The sequence below is a fragment of the Centroberyx affinis genome, unplaced genomic scaffold (genome assembly GCF_046629955.1).
Source record: "Centroberyx affinis isolate AG114_WGS23_722 - 3 ecotype Tasmania unplaced genomic scaffold, CSIRO-AGI_Caff_v1 ptg001465l_1, whole genome shotgun sequence".
Classification (NCBI taxonomy): domain Eukaryota; kingdom Metazoa; phylum Chordata; class Actinopteri; order Beryciformes; family Berycidae; genus Centroberyx; species Centroberyx affinis.
In genome coordinates, this window is record NW_027279934.1 from 1 (window position 1) to 20191 (window position 20191).

At 43.7% G+C, this 20191-nt stretch overlaps 1 pseudogene; it reads left to right on the top strand.

Moving 5' to 3' along the window:
* Window positions 1–707: 707 nt before the first annotated feature.
* Window positions 708–16935, top strand: LOC139650217 (myocyte-specific enhancer factor 2D-like; annotated as a pseudogene).
* The last annotated feature ends 3256 nt before the right edge of the window (window positions 16936–20191 follow it).

Consider the following 20191-nt stretch of genomic DNA (forward strand, 5'->3'; position numbering starts at 1 on the left):
CCGTCATACTGTCATGTCCTCCTGTGTATTAGTGCTATATTATGACCAGAAACAGCACAGGAGATTTATCTTGGTCATGACACAAAATATCCAGTTACATGTAAATCAAATCTACATTATATTTCACATTATAGGCAAAGTGTGCCTCCAAATTTAAGATGCTTTTTGCCACATCAGTCGTTAATGGTTAATTTTGTTCTTAAAAGGTGATTTGCTCTCAATAAAAAAGTCAGTAAAAAACCTGCAGCAGTGCAACAGTAAAATACATAAATATGCAGAGATTTGCATCAATAGTTATATCAAAGAAGTGCAAAAAAGTTGTTCTAGAAGTCACCATATTTACAGAGAAATCCGAGACGCATTTTGAGGGTTTTTATTTTATTCATATTTTGACCACAGCAAGATGGTGTAGAAATATAACGGTCCTCTCCGCTACCGTGCAAATCCAGCATCTGGATCCAATCATTTTTGTTAAGTCAGCCATCGACCTGCAGTGAAATATATGAAATATAAGAATTGTCCGGTCAGAGAGTCAATACACTTTCTTAAAATATGCTTCTTGACCAGACTCTAGACTCATTTCTTTGCCATTTGTTTTATATACATTTTTGACCTCAGTTAGTTGGTATAGAAACGTAACGGTCCTGTTTTCTACCCCCTCCCCCCTCCCCCCTCACTCCCCCTTACCCCCCCCTCCCGCCGTGCAGACAGAGGAAGAGCTGGAGTTGGTGAGTGAGGTGAATAGACTTCTAGACTTCTAGCCTCATGGATGTGGTGTCGAACTCTGTGTGATTTCACCGGGCATGAGTGTGTGTGACACCGTCGCCAAACGCATCCCACCTGGGCTGACTCACTGGCAGCAGTGCTGTGACTAGAATAGAGGCGGCGGCGGCGGCGGCGGCGTTAGCGTCAGAGCACACGGTGAAAACTTAGTGCGTCGCCACGGAGCGCGGATCACACGGTTGCCCCGGTTCTTGGGAAAAATTTGGACCGTGCAGAGTTCACCACGGGCTGGGTTCTACAGGGTTCCTCTCACATCTTGAAATTTACCACAAAATCCATGCCATTTGGTGGACACTTTTTACCCAAAGCATCTTACAGTGAGTGGCCCCCCAGTGGGAATCAAACCCTCATCAACCTCTGGGCAGTTAAATACCAGCAGACCATCATTTAGTGTTTTCCAGTAACTTTTTTCCTCCCATCAGGTGGGTTCAGATTAGGGATGGGCATTTTAAGTAATTTTTAATATTCGAGTACTCGCATTAAATTATTATAGAGTACTCGAGTACTCGCAAAAAAAAAAACTAACGTAAGAATATGGTCCAAAATTAACACCCAAGCGAAAAAGCGGAACCAGAGTTTGGCTAACGCTAAACAGTTAATTTCATAGGCTATAGGCCTGTAAGAATATCTATTACTATCTAATGCTTTCACATTTATGTAAATTGGCCAACAACGGAAAACAAGTGCAATTTGAAATTCATTCATTGAACAACCAGGCTTCAATTAGTCTATTAGCCTATTACGTTTATATTTATTATATACATATATGTTTTTTTTACAAAGCAGTACTCATGCCCATGCCTAGTTCAGATCGCATGTAATCGTATTTTCAACTCACAGTGAAATTAAAATGACTTCTTCACTTTGCTAGTTCTCCATATCATGTGTATCAAGTGCACCTATTTAACAATAAATGCCAAACAAATTTATATCAACTTTTTATATCAAAAGCCCATTACTTCCTGGAAACTAGTATATTTTCAGTGGTTTTAGTGGTTGCAGTGCATAATACCAATACAGAACAATCCCCAGACATTTTTGGGTCTTCACCCCTGAAAATCCTTTTTCCTTTTCCACCAGGTTGAGTCTTGGTGGTTTGAATTTACTGATTTTGAAGAATCAGAAATTTTCTGATAGCTCAAGATTATGAGCAGAGGATTTTTTTTTTTACTTTTTCTGAATCGATGTCAAATTACGGAATCAAGACGCCATAGAAATGCTGTTTCTGTGTGACTTTAAACAATTCAAAAAAGTCAAAGCTGCAACACATTTTTTTATTTTTTTTTTATTTCAAGCTGCACTTACACGCCATTTGGCCATTTACATTGAGTGGTAAATTTCAGTGTCAACAAAATGCATGGGACCAGGTACAGTAGCCCCCAGCCTTAAGTGAAACTGGTGTGATACAAATAGAGGAAAGGGAAACAGGGCAACCAAGTGGCTCCTCCGCTCTGTCGTGAATGCATTGTGAATGCTACTGAGCATGTGCATGGTTGGTGTCACACGGGTGTTAGCTGGTGTGAGGAGCAGAACGAGGAGCGGCCGGTCGCTGCAGGCATGGAGACATGTCGCATCATGTGACACCGACCCCTTCAATCCCATTGGCATCTTGGCACACACACACACACACACACACATGTACGCCGACATGTGTTCATCCACGTCACCTCATACATGTACACACACACACATACACACACCTCTCTCAATGTGCATCTACCTCCCATACCTCTCAGCACACGCATAGACAATCCTCTTAATTCACACACACACACTTTTCAATACACACACCTCGCTGTACGCATATGTACATGCACACACACACACACCACAGCACTCCCTACACACACACACACACACCCTCATTCCCACTCATTCCTCCTGTGCCACTTTAAGCCTTGTTGATGCATGCCTTTCTGTCAGCATGATTCTCAATAAAGCCTCTCATCACACCTTCCGCCGTGACGCCGCGCGACACGGGCGCCCGGCCCCGGCGACAGCGTTGCCGTGCCAACACCACCTTGAGATGCGAGGCGCTTTTCATCTTGCACGTCGATGTTAACGGTGTCACAGGAAAAAGTCGGAACGCCTCGCAGACGACCGAGGTGTTTGGATTTTATCAGAGGGAACGGAAAAAAACGGAGCGGAAACATGTAGTTACACTGTCCTGCGAAGGCAAAGTGCAGAGCTGGAACTGTTCATTTGGTCAAAAATTTGTGAATATTCAGACTTAATGAGACTTTGTTTTAAAGTATTTCCTTATCTAGTCCCCTGAAACAACATTGCAATAACTTCAAAAGCAGAGGTGGGAAGGAACAGAGTAAAAATACTTCATTACTGTACTTAAGTAGTAACTTTACTCAAGTTTTTCTTCTTTGAAGACTTTTTACTTAAGACTTTTTACTTTCTACTCACTCCATTTTCAAAACAGACTTGTTAACTCTCTGGAAATCATCAACTGTAAAACATTTGAAATGCCTTTTTTAGACTACTTTTACTTTTATACTTGAAGTAAATTTAAGACCATGTACTTTTATACTTTTGACTTGAGTAAAGGATTTACCAGAGTATACTTTTTTTTTTTATACCAGAGTATATTTTTAGATGAAGTGCGTATTTGCACTTTTACTTGAGTAAGGAATTTGTGTACTTCTACCACCTCTGTCTCAAAAGTGGCAGGAAAACCGAGGGTTCAAAGTTAGGTTCTATTTTTTTTTTTTTTCATTTTCATAAGTCACTGTTGCTGCACTTCACCTTTGCAGAGCAGTGGGGTAGAACTACTGCATGTTAAAAGGGCGATGAGATCAGCTGCCTCGTTTGAAATTCAACTAGAGGCAGAACGAGCCGTTTATCATAGTGAAACAGCTCAATAGTAATCATGTAATTTAATTGTTCTCAGTCACACTACAAGGTCTCTGGATCCACTCTGCTGTACAGTGGAAAGCACATGCTAGCCATTATCATTATTGCTGTTGAAAATGGATGAAGTCATGTGCCGTGGACTCCTACACCCGGCCCTTATAAGGAGAAAAAGACACGATTAGTTGTGGAACCAGACTGAGCTTTTCTCACGCCAGTCAGCCACAACACTGGATCCGCAAACCCAACACACACACACACACACACACACAGAGAGCGTTCGGCTGTAAATCTTAAAAAGATGTTCATGGACATTTTGCCACAGCACTCACTCACACCGACGCAGTAAACTGAGACCAGTGAGAATTGTATCATTCCACTGTATTAGTAGACCAGGGGTTCCCAAACATTTTCATGTCCCAGACCCCCAAATAGAATCACATTAGTGCCACAGACCCCCATCGGATAAGATTTTGTCCCCTGCACCCCTGCATTTGAAGGTTTTTGTTGTTTATTTAGTTTTAAATTGAGATTATAGTGGTGAGACTGGAACCTATGATTCCAGTAGTCATTTTTATACATTATTATTAAATTATTGTGAAATCAAACTATTCCACTTTTTGCTGTGGACCCCCTGGAACCCTCTCAAGGACCCCTTGGTGGTCCCCGGGCTGCACTTTGGTGAACCGCTTCACTTGAATCTTCACCTAGTCCACCTCTTCCACTTCCCAGTGTCCCCAATGTTCAACTTCCTTCCTCCGTCTGCCTCTGTCTTCCCAGAATGCCCAGCGGTTAGGCGGCTCCCAGGTGGCGCAGTCGCTCACTACGCCCGTGGTCTCCGTGGCAACGCCCAGTCTCCTAGCGCCCTTCTCCGGCATGCAGACGGCCTACAACACCGGTAAGCCACAGAAACAAAAGACAGGACATTATACCTTTTTTTTTTCTTTTTTTTGGTGATCAATTGTTTATTAAACTTAGAGTAGGTAGGACAAAAATGTAGATTAAGCACATAGGAATATTACAATTAAGAGTGGGATTAGTGAAAAATTCAAGAGCCACTTTTACTGTTTTATCAGACAAAATGCCTTTTAGAATATACATGACTCTGGTTAGTTACCTGCCATAACAACTGATTAAAGTCACAATCAGATGACAAGTGACTTTTTCACTTTGAAAGCTAATTCTCCTAAAATACACATATTTAACAATAAATGACTCAGGATTCACATAACTTTCATTCTCTCATATATCATATAAAAATCCCATTACTTTTACTTCCTGGAATATGTTTTAATGGTTTTTTGGTAATGGTAATTTTTATTTTGAATGGTTACTTCATGGCAGAGGTGGGATCTAACAAAGTAAAAATACTTAATTACTGTACTTAAGTAAGATTTTCAAGTATCTGTACTTTACTCAAGTTTTTTTTTCACTGAAGACTTTTTACTTTTACTCACTACATTTCAAAAGAAAAATCTGTACTTTCTACTCACTACATTTTCAAAACAGACTCCTTACTTTTGGGAAATCATCAACTGATGTTCTAAGAAAAATGTATTTTCAGCATCAGACGGCTTCCATCCCGGAAGCAGCTGATCAAGAGCCAGATGTGATTGGCTGCTTGTTCAGTAAAGTGACACCAAAAATTAGAGAAAGGGAGAGAGAGAAGCAACACAAAGAAGAGAGAAGCAACAAGAGAGAGAATTAACGTTAGTGAATTCAGCTGTCTCTGTCTCATCTGGGATTCAGAGGAACGCTCAACAGAAAACCAGTTTAGAACATTAGAAATTACTTTTTTAGAGAACGACTTTTACTTTTATACTTTAAGTAAATTTAAGTCCACGTACTTTTATACTTTGACTTGAGTAAAAGATTTGAAATGGTACTTCAACTTCTACCAGAGTATATTTTTTAAAAGAGTATGCACTTTTACTTGAGTAGGGAATTTGTGTACTTCCACCGCCTCTGCTTCATGGCACACCAGTAGTATGATTCAACATGCCTAATTTTGAACGATCCCCAGCCGCGTTTTGTCCCGCCCCCACAACATCCTGTTTCAACTGGAAATACGGCGAATTACGGAAGCAAGGCGCCATCGAAATGTTGTTTTCTTTTGCCTTTAAGAAAGCCAAATCTACCACACACACAACCCCAAAATTTACCAGCATCCGTCTGGCTTCTGCTGGTAATTTCCCTCCCTGATTGTGTGAACGGTAACTCTCTGTACAGTGGCACAATATCGAAGCATTATTATAGTATTGTATCAAGGAAATAAAAACATCAAAACAAGTAAAGGGTAAACGCTGTGTTATGTTATCAAGAGCTTTACTGCCGTGGAGGGAAAACTTGAAAACCTCGCAGTGTGACACCACAAACTGCCATGAATATTCACTTTGTTTATTGTGTGAGCGCTTCTGGAATGATTCCACTTCAAAGGTCTCCATTAATATGGATTAGCCCTGATTAATATTGATGCACCAGAAAGTTGTATGATGTAAAACAATCCCCCTCCCCTTCTGTTCTCTCTCTCTCTCTCTCTCTCTCTCTCTCTCTCCTTCCTCCCTCCCTCTCTCTGTGTCTCTCTCTCTCTCTCTCTCTCTCTCTCTCTCTCTCTCCCCCTCCCTCCGTCTCTCTCTCTCCCCCCTCCATCCCTCTTTATCTCAGAGTACCAGCTGACGAGTGCAGATCTCACGGCGCTCCAGACCTTCACACCGCCTGGGCTGGTGCCTGGCAACATGGCCGCCTGGCAACAGCAACAGCAACCAGCAGTATCCCAGCAACAACAGCAGCAGCAGCAGCAACAGCAACAACAACAGCAACAGCCACAGCAGCTGAGCTTGGCGTCGCTCAGTAACTTGGTGTAAGCTCCCTTTTTTTTTTTTCAGTCAACTAAAAATGTCAATGAGGTCGATTCGCCAGTTTCCTCTCAGCTGTATTGACTAAGACTTAACATGGCTGACCTTTGACCTTCCCCCTGACATATGTGACCAGTAGTGACTGATTTAAAAACTGTGTAGCCACTGTCTTAACAAGCCTTGTGCGCGTTAGCTTATTCAATACGCCAGCCATAACACATGCACATAAAACACTTGAAGCACCTCTCTCATATCTCTGTGGTTGATTCATCTTCCTGGTGACCTAGATAATTCCCCTCGCTCAGCTCCCACTCCCACTGGAAACCCACTGATTTAGCTTCCTGCGGCGGGGCTCGGCTGCTAGCTGCACTGTTAGCCCCGCAGACAGGATTTGAATCTGCTGGACTGGCAACCTTGTAAAATAATTCATTAACTCGTACATACTCGTTCATACTCGTACACTTGCTTGGCTAGTAAATAATGGCCGGTATATGATGTAGCTAGTTTTAGTTTAGCTTGTGCTATTCCTATCGAGCAAGGCTACTACATTTCCTTCTTCTGCAGTGTTTAAAGGATAAGGCCGGGGTTTTTTTTAATGCATTGCTGACCGTCAACAAATCCTATGAAAATAACAAAATCAACAATGCGTTTGCTCTACTCCCGTTACTTTCTGACTTCCCACGTACCGTTTTTAGCCGTCAACCCGGAAGTCATCGGCTCCAATTGTAAGCTAAAAACCTTGAAATACAGCTCACAAAGACATAGTTTACATTTTAAAAATCGCTAACTGTTACCACGAAAAGTCAGGCTGTTGTAGTTATTACCAAATCAAATTCAAATGGGAACAAATTCTTCATTACGCCGGGGACTATTTTCTGTGCTAAGGAACTACTTTCCTGAGATCGCAAAGTGTTTACAGCCGGCTTATTAAGTTGTTTGAGGAAAAAGTCGGCCGGCCCGGTGCATGGTGATGATGAAATATGTTGCCCAGAGCAACGACATGGCTCTTTGACGTGTTTTCAACCGTTTTTTTAATACAATGGAGTTCTATGGCTGCTGGGACATGGCTACACTGGGCACCGGCTACATGGACGAGACTTGTTGGCAAAACAAACACCCATGAACCTGCCCAGTGAGCATTTTTCCGTTGAAAAGACATTTAAAAAATGACTATGGTCACCGGTGAAAAGACGTTCAAAACAGGTTCAAAAGTGAACGTTTTTTCACCGACTATTTGAAGACGTTGATTGAACGTTCACATTTAGATCATATTTCACCGGGATATTACACCGGTGAAATATGGTCTAAATGTGAAAATAAAGGGAGAGAGAGAGATGGGGGGCGACATGCGACAAAAGTCCACAGCCAGATTCAAACTGCAGACCGCAGCAGTTATGAGGTATGCGTCTTAACCAGTAGGCTATCAGAGCACACTGCATTTTGCATTAAATATTTTAGTATATAACCATTAGTATATACACCACTTAACTATGTCAGTGTCAGTTGTAGTCGAAGCTGTACCACCGACTTGCGCATGCGCGTTACAGCAGTAAGCGCAATTTCTTACTTTACATTAATGTATAGAAGTGCTCCCATTACGATGTCCTGGAAGCTTCTTGTTGGCAGCACACAGCCTGTATAGTTCCATATTTATGACATTTTAAATGAAACATTAAATGCGTTGAAATTACATCTTCGTGTAGACCGCATTTCGCCTACCAGTGCAATATGACTTTGGAGAAATACCTTAACCCTAACCCCACTAATCAATATCGTCTCCCTTTCAAGCTACAACTGAACAAATTATCAAATGATTAAACAAATTTGTGTTTTGTGACACGTTGATGTTGTAACCGCGTTTTAGCTGGTTGAAAATAGGGCGAAAAGAGGTCTTAGACGTTCAGACCGAATATCACCCAGTTTTCAACTAGAAATCAACGTTGAAATCCCGGTTGGTGCTCACTGGGTGCTGTAGCCTAGCACTACTGCTGCAGCCACATTACTGTACTGTACCTTATTAGCATTGTGGCTAGCACTAAGTCTTCGGTGTTGTAATGTCACGCTGTGCTAGGCTAACCCATCGACGGGGGAGCGGCTTGTAACTGCCTCTTGTTTTGTCCTCCCTCCCCCCCCTTTTGTCCACAGCATGTGGGGTGCAGAGAAACAGAATGGGGAGATGGTTAACTGCATCTCCAGTTTTGCTGCTAACCTGAGGTGAATGACTTTAGCATTTAGCAGCTCCGCCGTGCATCTCTCTGTGAAGTTTACTGTGTGGCTCATAGGTGCCGGGCTCACTTATGAGCCAAAAGGAAAAAAAAAAAAAAGACAAAGAAATGCAAGAATACAACACATAAAATGACATCCTTAAATCCTGATATCAACACACCTTTTCTTTCCATTTACATGTTGGTCTTGATGCCTGTTGTTGCTTTGCTGTGTGTCTTTCATTGCTGTTTTTGTTCCATTGGAGACAAATGCACAGTTTTCCAGATTAGAAGAGGTAACCAGCGTGTTTGTAAGAGTTTTCATGTCACCTAAAGCTTGGATCTGACGTTCTTTGTGAGTGTCGGGAACAAAGAGGGAGAAGCTGCAGCGTGACAGCGACGGCGCGCCACTTCGTGTTCGAGTGAAAGCCGTCAATCATAAACACTAAACCAAAGCACCGGTGTGTGTGTGTGTGTGTGTGTGTGGATACTGACACGCTTATTGCATTTACAGTTTACATTTCAGCCGTTTTAGCCGACGCTTTTAGCCGGAGCAGCTTACAATGAGTGCAGCGGTGGCATAAGCTTCAATAAGCTTCAGTTCCTTAGATGCATGTAGGCCTGTATGTGTAGATGTAACTGGACACTGGCATGTATTGTAGCACTGCTGTAACATGAGTATGTGCAATGGTCGTGACTGAAAGAATAATTTAGATTTGGATAGCCTATGTATCAAGAAAAGTGAGTTTGATGTTGTTTTGAATTTGATGGTGTTCGATAGTCATTTAACTTCCCGCAACCCCTCTGGAGTCTAAGCCCACTTTTGCGATTTTGATATACATGGAAATTGGCACTTGTGCAACAATTAAAAAGTATTTTTACCCCCTTAATGCCGATATCCTCTCGTTCAGTACAAATTCAGCTACAGATGCATTTTACCATGAAGTCGGTTCAAGAGACGACACAGCTGCTCAGAAGCCCTAAAGACAACAAAGAGATTTAGAAATTCACTGATTTTTCTTCTTTTTTTTTTTATACACTCAAAATAATGTGAAAGTGAATGTCAACAAAGAGAAACTTTTTCCATTTGTTATCATTTCATCCAAGGGGAATATTATCCATGAAAATATGACAATAGGTTGTTTGTTATTGTTTACAGTAACTGTGACTCCAGGGGGTTCAGCATCTTTGTTAAGCAGCACTATAGTCAGTTTATACCAGGCGGTGCACAGTGTGGACTGAACACTTCCCTTTGTCAAACAGATCAGTAAAACTACTCAAACTGAGACGCCTGAACAAGCAGCCAGCACTCACTTCCCCTTAAAGAGGATTTGCTTTAACGATCCATTTGCCCTCAACTGCTGTTTCACCACAGCAGGCCATGTATAGTTTTTACCATAGCAGAAGTAAAACAGTCTTATTACAATTTCAGTTTCCATATTCCCATATTGGAAATACTGAAGCATTTCCTTTTTAGAATGGCTGCTGTACTTGAAAATAGCCGAGATGTTCCTCAAGCCACTGATGCTAATAGCCTTGCAATGTAATCAGGATTTTTATTTTATCCATAATCCTGCAGCCAACTATTGGTTATGGCACAGCATCAGCACCGTTTGGTTTGCCATTGGAATACCAAGCAGGTCTCCTTGTTTTTTTTTTTTGTGTGGGAGCAATGACAGCGTCCCTGCCAGCGTCATTTGTACCGCATAAATGTGGGAAGCTTCCCAGCTCGCCAAACTGTTCACAAAACATAATGGAAAACCCGTGGCGTCCTGAGACAGGATGGGCAGACGTGGGCGCTGCTGCTGCTGCGGTGGGGGGAAAAAAAAACAAAGTCCAGACTCCATTGGTTTGTTTTTGGTTTGGTCACACGGCAGCCTCACAGCGAGCGAGCGAGCGAGAGAGAGAGAGAGAGAGAGAGAGAGAGCGAGCGCTTCCAATCAGACGGTGATTGACAGCCTCGCCTCCGCTGTCATCCACGCTTTACCTCGCAGCAGGAAGCACGAGGAAATGATTTCTGTCGTGTTATCCTTTTCTTGCCCCCCCCCCTGTAATGCTTCCTTCACTTCTTCCTACTCTTCCGCTGAGTGGGCCAATCATTCTCCGCTCTCGTGTCAGGCTCGTTTTAACTCAGCGCACACCTGTTGACCCCCCCCCCCCCCCCCCCCTCCAATCTTTGCTTTTGACTCGTTTGCCTGTTTATATGGAAGCGGGATGCCAGTTGCTTGCAGGCGGAGCAGGATGTGTTGCCGTTGTTTGTTCTGGTTCCGAGGCGATGCGTTATCGGCAGATGGGGCCTCCAGTTGGGACGCTTTCAGAGGAAATGGAAAAAGAACGACTTCAGCGACATCGTCTGCTTGTGCATCATTGTCCTTGTTGTCCCTGTCTGTGTATTCGGTCCATCCTTACACCCCATGTGTGGTTATTTTTATTTTTTTTTTTATTTTTTTTTTGGGGGGGGATGAATATCAATATGGAGCCTACAGAACGGGTGTAATGTTTTATCGGTCTAACTCTACCTCTGTCTAATTTTTTTTCTTGTCTTTATTTGTGTTTTTTCGCCCACAAAAACACAACTTTCTGTCTGTCTGTGTCTGAACTCTCTCGCTCTCTCTCTCTCTCTCTCTCTCTGTATGTCTGTCTGTCTCTCTCTGTCTCTCTCTGTCTGTATGTCTCTCTCTCTGTGTCTGTCTGTCTCTCTCTCTATCTCTCTCTGTCTGTCTGTCTCTCTCTCTCTCTGTGTCTGTCTCTCTGTCTGTCTGTCTTTCTCTCTCTGTCTGTCCCTCTCTCTGTCTCTCTCTCTGTCTCTCTCTCTGTCTCTCTCTCTGTCTTTCTCTCTCTCTGTATGTCTGTCTGTCTCTCTCTGTCTATCTGTCTGTCTCTCTCTCTCTGTGTCTGTCTCTCTGTCTGTCTGTCTTTCTCTCTCTGTATGTCTCTGTCTCTCTCTCTCTCTCTCTCTCTCTCTCTCTCTCTCTCTCTCTCTCTCTCTCTCCTCCCTCTCTCAGCTCTCTCTCTCTCCCTCTCTGTTGTGGTTGAGGAAAACCACTGGCAGACAGTGCACACACTGCTAAATTGCTTACAGGACACACTGTTTGTCTGCAGGGCAGGATGCAGCACACATGCTATCAGAGCCCGTCCAGTAAAATTCTCCCCAGAGGAATCGCCGTTTGCCCAGAGTGCAGATTAGGGAATCACAGTTTAAAGCACAGCAGCGGCTTCATTAGGCTCTGCAGTGCTTCATACCTGGAAGACTGGAATGATGCTTCATAGAGCTGCAATGATTAATCGATTAGTTGTCAACTATTAAATTAATCGCCAGCTATTTTGATTTTTGAATCGATTAATCGGTTTGAGTAATTTTTTAAGAAAAATAAGTCCAAATTCTCTGATTCCAGCTTCTTAAATGTGAATATTTTCTGGTTTCTTTACTCCTCTATGACAGTAAACTGAATATCTTTGGGTTGTGGACAAAACAAGACATTTGAGGACGTCATCTTGGGCTTTGGGAAACACTGATCGTGATTTTTCACCATTTTCTGACATTTTTAGACCAAACAACTAATCGATTAATCGAGAAAATAGTCGACAGATTAATCGACAACGAAGATAATCGTTAGTTGCAGCCCTAATGCTTCAGTTGAGCCCACTTCCAAAGACAAATGTAGTTTTATTTTGCACACAAGGTATGCAGGTATGTGTTCAGTCAATACAATGTTACAAGATGGTCATATGTTGTTACTTAATGTCACGTTAAACAGCGAGATAACACTTTGCATCCGGCTGTAATAAGGGCTGGGTATCAAAAAATCAATACCTATCAGTGCCGATTTCTGACAGGGGAGTCGATTTTTATCAGAAGGCCTCAACATGTTGAATTCTTACTTATTTCAGTTATTGTGTATGGCAATTTTACTGAGAAATTCAGTTTAGTGTTTAGGAAAAGCAGATGTCTTTCCGTTTATTCATTCCATAATGAAATATGCTTTCATTCAGCGAAGGAAGCATAGCGTGTGGCCCGTTAACAAATGTGTTTCAGCACCAGCTTCAGTATCGGACAGTTTCCAGCTACACCCAGCCCTGTCTGTAGCAGTAGTGCGGTGTGACTGAAGTAGGTTCTGAGTCTCTGCAGTAACCCTGTCTGTTTTGGCCATCACTGGCCACCGTCCCTCTGTTTTCCCTCCTGTGTTAGGTTTTTAAACTTGCCTGTGTCTTTTTCCACCTCCCTCTACAGCTTGGCCTCTCAATCCAACTTGCTCTTTGGCAGGGAGGAGGGCCTCTGCTGGTACTGTACTCTTTCTACTTTAGCCGCACATCTATGGCACGCTTGTTTCCCAAAAAATCTGCTGCTCGAAGGAACCTCAACACTTCCTGGTTATCACTGAAAACCCAAATCTATGCTCGAAGAGTTTTGCTACCAAAATGAGATGATGTCCAGTATTTGAAAAAGATGAAACTTGAATGATCCCTGTGGGGAGATTAGGTGTTGTGTTCACAGCTGTAAATAGTAGTAGGATACAGCACAGATAAATAAAGCAAAAGACGGTCGTATATACTGTATATCTATATATACACAACCGACATGCTATGTAGAAATGTATGAATGAAAGTATGAGTCATGGATTATAAGGGTATGCAAAATAATGTAATCCACACCCTCTTAAATTTAAATTACACCTACTCATACAAAATCATTGATAACGCAAGATGAAAACAAATCACAGTGCTTTTTTTTAAAGAATTCTTCGAAACTTAAGTCCTTGATTTGTCAAAAAGCAACTGGATCCTCAAGAGTTACTTGAGGAACTTCAGATAATGATGTTTTTCCAATGTGGATATACAGCCAGTTTCAAAAGTATGTGTACTACATTTTTACAATGTACACCTACTAATATTTTATAGTAGTATTACACACATTTTATATATTTGGATGTTTGATATTATCAATTGAATGTTGAATAATTTTTTTCAAAGTCAAGTACTCAAGTACTAAATAAGTTAACAATGACAAAAAATGATACAACTTAAAACTACTTATAATTATTATTGTTATTGTTATTATTATGAAACATAGTATATCTACTTTTTGAAACACCCAGTGTAGCATTTTGGAAATGATCTCTTCAGTTATACTTAATGAGTTTGACAATGACAGGAGACTAAAAACAAACCGTCTCATGTGATTTGAATGGAGGAAGTTGTTTTTGGGAAAGCAGAGTGTTTTGGGAAACACGGCTGCACCCCACCACACCGCACTGTAACCAAGTGTTGCTGCTTCTGGCTGCGCTGGCTGTGTTAGCGCTCGGGGCGAGCCTGCCGCTCTCGCCTTCATCACTGTCACCGGCCCGCTGACTCGACCGTTTTCGCTCGCCATAGCAACGGCGCCCCCGTGGCGCCGCAATCCATCTACCTGCGCCGGTCCGCACCGGCACGCTCAGGGCGTGATGAAGTGGGCATGCCGAGACGGAGTGAGCCTCACCGCCTGGGGATTTGACTGTGTGTGTGTGTGTGTGTGTGTGTGTGTGTGTGTGTGTGTGTGTGTGTGTGTGTGTGTGAGTGTGTGTGTGTGTGTGTGTGTGTGTGAGTGTGAGAGAGAGAGAGAGAGAAAGAGAAAGAGAGAGAATGAATGTAGGAGAGTGTGTGTGTTTGTGTGTATGACTGTGTTCGTGAGTGAGTTAATATAGGAGAGTGTTTGTGTGTGTGAGAGAGAGAGAGAGAGTGGATGTAGGAGTGTTAATATAGAAGAGTATGGGTATTAGGGAGTATGTGAGTGTGTGTGTGAGTGAGGGAGTGAATGTAGGAGTGTGTGTGTGTGTGTGTGAGAAACAGAGGAAGACAGCGTGCACATTTGCGTGCCACAGACCCAAATTGCCTAGAGGAGTCCTATCTTAAATTCCCCTCTCGGTCTGCCAGTAATTGAGGGAATATTAGAGATGCTACGGACGGTTCATGATGTGCCGTATTAGAACATACCCGAGGGGCGAAGCGCGGTAATTGGGCGCTTCACATTGGAATCGACTCCACTCCATGTGTCAAGCTGAGGGGGAGAGCGCCAATTCGAAACAATCCTGTCGACATTGTCAAAGAGCGAGCCACAGTGCAGCGTCAACAACCGGTGTCAGGCTCGGTGACAGGTTCAGCACAGCAGGAGGAGGCGGGGGGGGGGGGGGGGGGTTAGGGAGAGGGGGAGGGGGAGGGGGAGGTTGATCAAAGAGATTTAGCAGGTAGAGATGCAGACACAGACATAGACATATGCTATTTGGCACATGCTTTTGTCCAAAGTGTCTTAGGGCGCGTTCACACCAAGAATGTTTAGAGCGATTTACTTGCTCCTTCAGGCCGTGCTCTCAGCGTTTTGAACGAGCCTTTGTTCAGTTGTTGTCAATGGTTTGGTCGCAGCAGGCGTGCATCTCCCCTTATCCCCTTTGTTACTTCAGGTTAGCTAGCTTACACTAATTAGAAAGCTGCTAGCTTACACTAATTAGAAAGCTTGCAAGATGCTGTCAAACGTGTTGCATAGCAACAGGATTGATGTAATGTTCCTTGCAACCTTTGAGTTCTTGCTCTCTCTGTTACTAGCTGCGCCTCTAAGGGGTGAAAAGCATGAGGAAAAAAAAGCATCCTGTCTGATCACAGCTATAGTTTGGTTTGTCTGTCCAGGTGAGAACGATGACCTTTGAACTCTGGTCACATCAAATAACGACAGAGAGTCTCAGTCTTCTAACAAGAGAGCTGTGGTGCAGTTCTACAACTACAGGAAACAAACAAAGGATTATGGGTATAAGGAGACAGATGTTAAAATCTGATAGCCAGCAGCTCCTCATATTAGAGTCTAGTATAACAGAATGAAGTGAGGGCAAACTGCATATGATGCTCATATTCAGCTATTTCCTCATGTGTTCTTAACGGGTATGAACACCAGAGAAGGGAAATTACAGCAAAGAGGCAGACAAGTACATCATGCTTAGCTAAAGTTACCGGGACTGGAATCGCTGCCAAAATCTCAAACCTGGCAGGATGACAGGTGACCAAAACTCTGTCCAATAAACAAGCTACTTGTGAGTCCATGAGACTTTTGTTTACAAGCCCTGGTTTGTGTATAATTGGGCAGTGTGATCCTAAACGAACCAATGCAGCAAAGTAAGCTTTTCTATTACGGTTTGAACCAAAGAAAACAAACTGTAGGTATTACTGCACCCTGACAGTACCATGAGTGCAGACATGTTTAGCATGGGTGACCCCACTGAGAACTGAACGCCTAACGCTGGCGGTGTTAATGCTGCACTCCAGCCATCTACTGATCCGACGGGAACACATATGAACATATGAACTTAACGTGGAGGTTTGGCTGCATGGCTTATGGACAGTGTGCTTTAATGTGGCCAATCATTTAGTCCTGTTTGTATTTGTGTGTCCTCCTTGTGTTGAAGTCCACCTGCATCAGCCTGCTGCTCCGGTGAATGGCATCATGCAGCGTGGCTTGGGTCTGTGTTTCGTGTCTTTGAAAAGGCCCACATGCTTATCTGGATATTGAGGCAATGGTGCATTCATTTGCCAGTGGCCATTCTTTAAGGTTTTTGCAATATGAGCTGTACTTTATGTTCCATCCATGCAAACAGTTTATACTGTTATTTAATGAAGTCCTGCTCTTATGTTAAAGGACAATAGGTAGAAACAGGTTCCCTAGCTTTGTAATTGCCTTGCTGATCCAGTAGGTGTCTTACTCTCGCTTCTTTTTCTTTCCCTTTGTTCCCCTTCTCTGTCTGTCTCTCTCTCTCTCTCTCTCTCTCTCTCTCTCTCTCTCTCTCTCTCTCTCTCTCTCTCTCTCTCTCCTCGCTCCACCTCTGCAGGCCAGTGGGCCACATACCTCAAGGCGCCACACTGACGGTCAACACAAACCCCAACATCAACATCAAGTCCGAACCCGTCTCACCCCAACCGTGACCGCACACCCCCAGCTCCATCGCGGCATGCGAGGCGGCCAGTCCAGGGCCCCGCTACCCGGGCTCCCTGCGCCTGGAGCCCGGCGCCCAGGGCCGCTCGCCCGTCGACAGCTCAGCAGCAACGGCAGCTCGACGACGGCAGCGACCGGGACGACGGCGCCCAGGGAGGGGCCCAGGGCCGAGGGGGCGCCCCGGACTTCCACCACCAGCCGGCGCGGGGCCCAGCAGCCCACCATGGTCCTGCTGCGGCCCTCTTCGGCCGAGCGCAGAGGAGCGGGCCACGTCAAGGGATGAGACTGGATACCTGGGTCACATAGAGAGACGAGCGGAGCGGGACGGACGGATGGACAGACGGACGGAGAGGACGGACGGAGATGTGTACTTGTGGCTTGTGTACATGCCCCCCCCACCAGCCCCGACCCCCCCCCCCCCCCCCCTTTTGTCCTCCCCTGTGCATACACACATATCCCCGCCATCTACCTAGTAACCTACTGTCCACACAGGAAATGCTGACCTCACACCATCTCATTTACCACACACACACACACACATGCAAACACAAGCATGCAAACACACACTCTCTCTCATGTGGCACGTGTGGACACTGATGCACACTCTTATGGCAATGTGCGTACACTTGTACTCTAATGAACTCTTTCACTCTCACAAACACACACACACACACAAAACCCTAAGGGGTTGAGCCACCGAACCAGGGATTATTTGTCAGTACAGTTATAACGTTGGACTTGAGTGTATTTGAATTGAAGTGAATGGGTTAGTTTTTAATCTATCCTTACCATAGTCGGAAGGAGGAACTTGACATGCCGTGGTCTTTGCTGGGTTTCTTCTTCACTCTCCATAAAACATGCAGCATATTAAAACACAGACACGTAATGTGCAGCAGGACAGGGAACTAACTTTTTCGTCTGCAGGCCACAGTGGCTACTAAATCAAAAAATGTTGCCACTTTGACTATTTCACCTCCCGCCGGCTACGAGTTCAAATTGACCGGCAGAGCGGACAAACTTACCAGCCTCGGTTTCCCAGCATGCCCTGCGTTTGTTTGGCGGCTGGTGGTAAGTTCCCACCCTGATGTCCTGTCTATGTGTTTATCCACAGTGGGTTTCGGTCAAAAGCAGCTGCACTGCTCTGTTGTGAAACGGTATCACCAAATGAGTCCACTTCTTTGTACGCATCGGCCCGGCCGCCGCGGTCGTGTTGCTATCGCTCTAGATTATTGTTTCTTTTCTAAGAGACTGGGCTGTTTTTTGCTCTTTTTAAGCGTGAAGTTTTGTCCTTCTGTCTGACTGTTGATCTCCTTTAGAGTTTGGATTCGTTTCAGTTTTGAATATGAAGACACTAAAAGAAACTCCGCCTCCCTCCCTCCCCAGCCGAGCCGGCGGCCATGTTTGGCGGACCGGCGCCACGCCCCCGTACGAGACTGACGCCCCCCCCCCCCCCCCCCGTCTTCATTTAATCTGAACCATGCAGACTAGCTAGTAAAACGAGGAACAAGATTTGTTGCCGAGGTAAAAGACTGTTTTTCTTTGAATCAGGGACGGGCTGCAACAGCTCAACGACACACGACACAGATACTCAAAGTTTCGCCCACATTGTGTCAACTACAGATGCTGAGGAGTGTGTGTGTGTGTGTGTGCGGTTGGTGTGTGTGTGTGTGTGTGTGTGTGCGTGTTCATTACCTCAACTGCTCTGTTTTTTAAGAAAGTGAATTTGGCAAATATTCATTCTCGGTTTCATCCTTGAACACACACCTGCGACGCGCACACAGTCGGAACTAGTTTTGTCGAACGATGAACGTTTTGAACGGATCTAAACCGCTGATGTCCGGAGGGGAGAAACGTGAGGTACCATGTATATAAGCAATCTGTAACCTTTCTTTGTGGCTTTTGTGTGACAGGGATAAGGTGTTTTTAAAGGTAAACAACAAAAAAAAAAAAAACAGATCATATACAAATATATATTTAAACAGCTTCAGGCGGTAGCAAGCGAGGTGGGAGACGACAACAGACGACAGGGATTGTACATAAGAAAACTATATATTCGGCAGGATGTCCCTTAAAAAAAAAAAAAAAAAAAGCAAATGCGTTGATTCTCAGTGGATCCGTCTTTTTTTTATTTATGCGTGTATATAAAGTGTAATATGTTGACGAGCCAAGAGAGGGCGCTGTAGAGGCAGAAAGGGAAGGCGTACAGTAGAGTAATCGTGGTGACTTGGACTGTTTTTGAGTGAGCAATGGTTAGTACTCTGTCACTGATGGAGCGCACTTTAACCCCCCCCTTCACCCCCCCCTTAAAACGCCTGACACCGCCTCAGACCCCAACACACACACACACACACACACGCTAGGGTTAGAGTGATATGTCAGGCCGATATTGGGCTTTTATTAAATATCGGATATCGACTGGTAGATATGATGGAGGTTCCTCCCAGACTACAGCTATGCAAAACAGTCTGTAAAACCTCCAATTAATTTTTTTTCTGCACATTTCATTTTTTCATTTAATTGCCCAAATTCTTCAGTTTTAGTGTCCCATGATGCTCTAAACGCTGTTTCAGAGGCTTTTCCACCCCGATAAGAATAAAAATTCCAGGGGAAAACTCTGAATACTTGTAATTTCCAAATTTAAAGATATAGAATATCGGCACAAAATATCAGCTAAGGAAACAGCGAATACTTATTTTTAAGTAATTTGTGAAAAAGTGAAAAGATATTGAATATCGGCTATCGGCAGCTTCAATACAAAAATATCAGTATCGGCCTTCAAAAACCCACATCGTTCGAACCCTAGCACGCACACACAGACACACACTACCAGTCAAAAGTTAGGACAGTGACCAAAAAAGTGTTAAACAAATCAAAACTATCTTATATTTTAGATTCTTTAAAGTAGCCGCCCTTTGCCTTGATGGAAAGGCAAAGGCTTTGGCATAGGATCAACTTCACTATTTATATTTGTCTTAAGAAACAAATTTCAAGCATTTAAGCAGAAGCCTTTAGATCAAAATGGCTTTAAGAGAATGAAAAACACAGAACATTCAGTCAGGTGGGCCCGGACTTTAGACTGGTAGTGTTTTCACAGACATACGATCACGCGAGCCAAGGATGCCCCCTGTCCCCTCTTTGGTTTAAGAAGTGGCGTTCCCTTGTCCTCTTTAGAAGCGAAGCCATGTGTGTATATTTAAACGACCTCTCCTCCACCTGTCACACGGGTCGGCTGTAGTTTTATATTACGGAGAGGTAAAAAACAACATTAAGCGGTTATAGTGCATTTGTGCATTTTGTGAACTATGAAGGATGTCATTTTTGTACTCTATAAATGTAGGAACATGTGATTTGGGGGCTAGGGTGGATGGATTTAAAAAAAAAAAAAAATACAGGTCAAGAGTGCAAATTTCTGTTTTGTTTTTTTTTCTTTCTAAAAGCACTCAGTGTCCATCCATTTGCTGGGTAAAAGCTGTGGAGGCAGGTTGGGTGTGGGTGCGGTTAAGCCGGAGGTACTCAGCACCAGTCTGATCTTTTAATGA